Raw genomic sequence first — 7,055 nt, forward strand, 5'->3', positions numbered from 1 at the left:
AAGACAAGTATCAGTATTTGCTTTTTTAATTTCATAATGTTTTCAAACTTTTTTTAACTTCTTAGGTTTACATTTAATCTATCAATGTGATACATTTGTTCTCTATACGTCTCCTCTTTTATATGAAATATAAAAAATACAGTTCTATTTCTTTTAACTTACCTTCATTCAAATTTAGGGACAGCAGAATTATGAGGCACATGCCTTTACAATATTATTCAATTTCTACCTGCTTCAATATTTAATTATTTCTCTCCTTACTTGAGTTATAAGTAGTCCAGTAACTTAGAAGAAGTTCCAACTGGCAGGGTACTATTTACAATTTACTTTCTTCACGAATATACTTCATAACAAATATATCAAAATTATCAGCAAGCTAGGACATTTTCAATACTAAATGCACAACTTTATTTTTTAACTTCCAAATGGAATCATCTCTATTTTTTGCTTTACTTACTATGTTAACCACATCTAATACAGGGGTGATGCAAATCTCCGAAAGCTCAATGAGATTGTAACCAAGAGTTGTTATTATGCATTGACTTCTTAAGAATATTTATTCCAAAACAAGACAAAATTACTCAAATCAGAAATGTAGAAAGACTTCTACATGTGGTGAGTAGACTTCTACATTTAGTTAAAGGCAAAATCACCTATTAAACATCACGATCAATCTTTCTGGTACATGTCGTTCAACAACTGCAATAAATCTATATATGCTAATTTCGATGAAATCCATTGTTGCTCATTTTGTAGATACTCTCAAGCTCGTGCTGTTCCAAGGTAATAATTATATATACATCAAATATAATTTCATACGGACTGTTTTTCCAACTCTTATGTCATCTACCTATGTCATGTTCCCATAGAGCAAGAGTTTTTATCCAATTGCAAACATTCATCAGCATCTATTGATGCTACAATTATAGGGAAACCTACTAAGAAGTTCTTACAATGCTCCGCACTCACATTAATCAAAGAAATAGCTTTGGTATCCACAACAAACATATGTTTACATTATTATACTACCATAATATTCATTTACATTGCTACATCTAACATTCCTCTTTAACAGGACAAACCAAATTTTGTAGAATTAATCAACATCTCAATAGATGATGATCTATTTTACTACATAAAAGTTGTAAAATAGAATAAAGGAGAAGAATACAAGTGTGATGTCATCTTCATCGTAGATACATCTTCAACAACATTAAAAGATCCACATGTAGGCAGTGATGGGAGCACATCTCTAACTCTATTTGCTGAATCAATATGCTTGATAAAACATGATTCGAATGAATCATCAGCTAAAAAGTATTGTTCTCAACTTCCAATCCTCCATATTCCAAGAACACGGAAAATAAAAGAAATGATTGCACAAAAGGCAAAGGCATTGCACTGAATGAATCCATTGATGATAGTCTTTAATGATACAAGATGCCTAAGCAACGGATAAATAGTACAAGAAATGGTTTTTGTCCATTTTGTCTCCTTCCAAAATACATGTAGCAAGAAATACAATGTCGCTTGTATATAAACTTTAAAATCTAACTTGTATTTCAAACTACTAATGCAACGGTTATATCCAAACATTACTTGTAGCTTGGCTCTATAACTATTCTACATAAATCCTTCGGTCTTCTGGTTAATTATATAAAATAGTGTTTTTAGTTATTGTAAATTTCATCCTTCATCTATCATGCATGAGGTATCAAAAGTGATGATGATACCTATAAGTAGCACGTAATATTACAAAATTTATCTCTTCTAGTGATTTAATAATTTAATAAAGATAATTGTAATTTTTGTCCAAATTAAGAAAATGTTGTAATTTGTTATGAAATGATACAATTATTGTCCAATGGTTGTCTCATTTTTCATCTTCTGTACAGCTTATATAAACTTCCATTAAACAACAAAAAACCTTCTAACAAGATCTGAAACCCATTTTTTCTTCTCAAACACTTACATCTCTTTTATGTTAATGTTTTATTCAATTTCAATTTATAAAGTATCATCGTCCATGTCCGTTCAACAACCATCATACACTTATATTTAACACTTGTATATAAATAAATCCATAAAAAATTACTACACATTAAAGAAGTTTGTTGATCTGCGTCTATAAGTTCTTCAAAACCTTTAAAGTATTGATTATTTGGAAATTGAGTGATAGTAACAAAAACAATTGGTTTGGAGATAGTTTAAAGACATCTGCACAAATTATTCAAAAACACAATTTTATTAATAATAAAATTTACTTATAAACAAATCTAACTTACCTATTTTCATGAATATAATTACAAACAATAAAAAATGAAAATTTTAGGGCGCGACTGCATGGAGAGCTTATTCCATGTGATGGAGAAATCTCCATGCAGCGCAGAGAACTCTATGCTATGCGGAGATTGCTCTTCGTGCATCTCTCTGCGCTGAGGGGAGACTCTGGACAGGTGTCACAACTCCAGCAATTTCCTTTTTTTTCTCATTCCAAAAACGATGTCGTTTGGTCTTTTAATGGGGACCAATAAGGCCAATCCCTTTTCAGTATTCATTTGTCTTGTTTTTCCATTCTCTCATTCAACCAGCCACTCATTCATTTTCCCATTCAACATTTTCTTTATCTTTAGATGAAGGGAGTTTTGTGCAACAGATCAAGCATTCCTTGTTGTAGTTTTTTAGGTACGTAGATGAAGATTTGTTCATTTCTAAAGTTATTATGATATGTGAAAATTTTGTGTTCCTTCCTTAAATTTTCTCTTTAACTTTGAATTGAGATAGTACGACTATTAAAGTCAAACCACATCAAGTTGCACTCTTTCTTGGAGCAATTTATTTCTTTCTTAACTTTTTTATTTATTTTCCTGCTAAATCTTAACGATTTTTCCCTTTTGCTTTGTAAAAAGACAAACTAAATATCTGTAGTTTTGAATAACATCTTGTTTTAATTCAGAAGCTATGCTATGAGAGTTCTTCTACTCAATTTTTTTTTCTTTATTCTTTGTAGCTCATGTATAATTTTCCTTTTTCTCCTTAATTTCTATTTTGTTCATGAAGGTCTAAAACTTGCCTTAAGTTATTTGCATTCTTCTTCTTCTTCATGATTCATTTCTTAATATGTGTACTTTTATATTTTTTATGTGTCCATTGAAACAATGTTTCCTATTTCAAATAGTACATTAGAAAGGTAAACTTCCATGTTTTTTCCTCTTTTTTCTACGCTTAAGGTAGATTTTCTTTTTCGGTTTTACTTTTTGGCTGCAGAATTGTTCGAACTTGCTCCTTATGTACTTAAATCCTTGTCATTTCTCCAATGAACATCAAATCTGTTTGAATTTGCAGAGCTCTCGGTTCCTTCAGAAAAATCTTCAATTGCATAAAAGAATCATACACAAACAAAATTTTAAGAAGAAGAGAGTATAGTGCCACAAACCAAAATTCTTTAGTCAGCTTTATTATTCCAATTTTAGTTGAAAATTTGTTAATTTCTTGTGTGAAATATTTAGGTCTAGTGTGATTCTTGTTTCACACTAACATGAAATTGCAGTTTATAGAGTTTTTTTTTTTTTTTTTTGGGCTAATTCTTTATTTGCAAGTTGTGCTTTATCTATCCATACCCCGTTCTTTATGTCTTTCTTGTCTCTAGGACAACTCTTTTGTTTAAATCACCAATTCTATGCTGGAAACCAAACTTCTTCAAATAAACTTTATTATCGCAATTTGTTAAGTGGATTTTTCAGCATTTATCTATTTTTTTATAAGTCTTTTTTTATTTCTTCCAACTTAAATTTCGTGTAATAAACATTGCTTGATGTATACTAATCGTTTGACATTATATACAAAGTTTAAGTTCATATGTAACTTCGATTAGCAAACTTTCTAATCCACTTATATTTCAAAGTCTATTACTTAAAATATTTACTTTACATTCTTAAACATTGGTTCATATGGAAAAAAAATATTATTCTCCATTGTTTCTAAAGATTTAATAAATACATTTACCCGTGCTGTAGTTTAAATATTATGTCAGATGAAATAGATGTACCACACCGTTTCTTTTGAATTATCACTCCTTCATTGGACCATAACATTCATCTGGTTAGTCATATCATAGTTCATTCTTTCACAATTATTAAAATCTTTTAAAATTATATGTACAGTGAAGAAATGATTAAACGTTATGCTGATATTTTCTTATGTAGATGCTTTGTAGATCTTTTTAAATCACTTAAGACATAAACTTATGGATACAATACGTTCCATTGGATATGATGGTATAATTTCTAACATACGATTGGAAAGAGTTGATGATAATATATATTTAGATGGTGGATGGGAACACTTATTTGACCATCATAACTTACAAGATAGTTATCTTCTTGTATTTGAATATAATGGGAATTCTACATTCAACGTCACAATATTCGACCATTTGAGGTTAGAGGTATCATACGACTCTAATATTCTTGAAGAAGACACTTCACATATGAGTAATCCTGTCTTTGAAATAACATTAAGAGCTAATAGCATTGATCATCCAAAAATTGTAAGGTTCTCTTTAACTTCGATTATTTGTCATTTGTATTTTTCTCTACTTAGATATATAAAACGTCATTCGGAATTCGCCTTTTCCACATAATTTCAAATTCCATAATTCGTTGATTATCATTTTACTTTGCAAGATATACCTGGAAGGTTTGCTAGACAACATTTGTCAAAAATCGTACACAATGTTCTAATCGACCACTCTTCACATAGCAATTGGAATGTTACTACAAATTTAAGAGCAAATGGTGAAATACGATGTCTCACCATAGGTTAGGCAGATTGTATTAGAGATAAACAGCTACAAATGGGTCACAAATGCGTCTTTGAGCTACTAAATAACAAACTCCCAATGTTTATGGCGTACAAAACAAGCCACACTGATGGAACTTCGACTTGTGTGTGAGCTATTCAATTTCAATTATATCCTTTCTGTTTAGCTAATATGAAACAATTCACTTTCTCTATGTACTAAAAACTCAACTTTGGATCTTCGTACTTACTTTATTCATGCTATTTCTAATTATAGTTTCATCTGCTTTCTAGTTTACTTATATTGAAGTATATCGCTTAATTAATTATATTATCATTTCATTTTTCATATATATGGATTTGAAGTAAGTTTTGATTGTTTAAATTAAACAATCTCTTTAAATCTTTCATATCTCGTACAATGGATGTACCACACCGTTTCTTCCTAATTATCTCACCTTTTGTTGGGCCATGACATTCGTTTGGTGAGTATTATAAAGATTCATTTTCTATAAACTTCAATTAAATAACAAAAAAAAACCTTCAAACGCGATATATTAGGCTCAAGAAAAAGTCAATTCGGATAAATTAGAGTTAAAATATTGAAGTTTATAAGCTTCGTCAATTAATGGTATTTGTTTATACTTTATAAAGGATGCCAACCACGTGTAGATTAGATAGCGATACGGTAAAATAGCTTCTTAGTTTTTAAATGATATAATATATTATATTAGATACTTATTTGATATAGTACGTCATGATTTGTGCTACCAAAAGAGTCAATTGTTTTGTTAGAATTAATAAAGCTGCCTTTTTAATTTCAAATGATTGTCAAGCATGTGAGAAGTTTTAAATCAATTAAATGGAAAATACGTGTAATAGAAGAATTATATATGGTTACAAGGGATTGATTGCTGTCTTCCTTAAACAAGTGCTCCAAGTTAGGAATAAAAATAAATAATATTTTTTTTAAAGTGGAACACGCATATAGACACAGCAACAGAGAATTTTATGAACGTGAGATTCTTGCTTATCTTCCAACAATTCTTTTGTCAATCAATGTAGGATTATGAAGTGTAAGTGGTTTGTCCTGTTTAATATTATTTCTTCACGTTGATAGATATTATGCTAATGAAAGTTATGATATGATACCCTACATATATAAAAGAGCCTAAGAAGTGCTACTATTTATCCGACAGGTGTCGCAAATATATGTCATCCTCCAACAATTTCTTTTTTTCTCAACAATATAGTCGTGGTGTCAGGATTTATTGGACCCAATAAATTAAATAATCCGGTGTAACAAGACATTTTTAAATTTTAGCAATTTCTTAGATTATTTCATAAGAATTTTTACTAAGAAATTTAAGTCATGTTTATTTGGTTTTATAAATTTAAAATCGTGTTATGTTTTATTGGTGGAATTAACATTTTTTCTAATAAATGTGATATGCATGACTTTTTTAAAATATGTATTTGGAATACATTTTATTTAGTGGCAATTTAAATTACATCATTTGGGTTGTTACATAAACTTACATATTTTTGGCGTCTTGTGCTTGATTGAGGGAGAATATGCTACAATTTTCTATGGTTGATTTTAAGTGTTGATCTTATATGACATACTTTTCCTCTCATATATGCTAACTTTTTGTTTATGCTAAAAAGGAAAACTGGGTGATAGATTTGAAAAGCATTGAAATGGGAAAATCTTTTATTGTTTCCTATGGTCATGTTTTGATCATAAATGTTATATCTTTTTGCTTAAACCAAAAGGGGGAAATGAAATGAGATAATTATGCATGCTTTGAATTGAAAATATAATAAGCTTAGAATATATAAACAATGGGGAAAGAATGAATGTATACTTTCAATATATGGTTATTGATTTGTAAAAGATATGGGGAATATGAATTACATGATAAATTTATAATGTATATTTCTTTGATCTAAATTGTTCGCTCTTACATTGAAAATCATATTGTTTGTCATAATCAAAAAGGAGGAAATTTTTGACCTGTGGTTGACTTCATCCTTAATGTTTTGATTATAACAAACAAGACTAATATTATTTCTAGCAATTGATTTTGAATGATGATGGTCCAATATTAAAATCAATCAAACATTATAAATTGGACTCGAAATGAAGATTAAAGTGGAAGTTAAGCATTTAGGTTAAATCATTCGAGACGAGAGCTTAAGATAAACGTTAAGAAATATCAAGATTAAGAGCATGAGAGATGACATAAAAAAAA

This window comes from Olea europaea, chromosome 9 (assembly GCF_002742605.1).
Source record: "Olea europaea var. sylvestris chromosome 9, O_europaea_v1, whole genome shotgun sequence".
NCBI classification, from domain to species: domain Eukaryota; kingdom Viridiplantae; phylum Streptophyta; class Magnoliopsida; order Lamiales; family Oleaceae; genus Olea; species Olea europaea.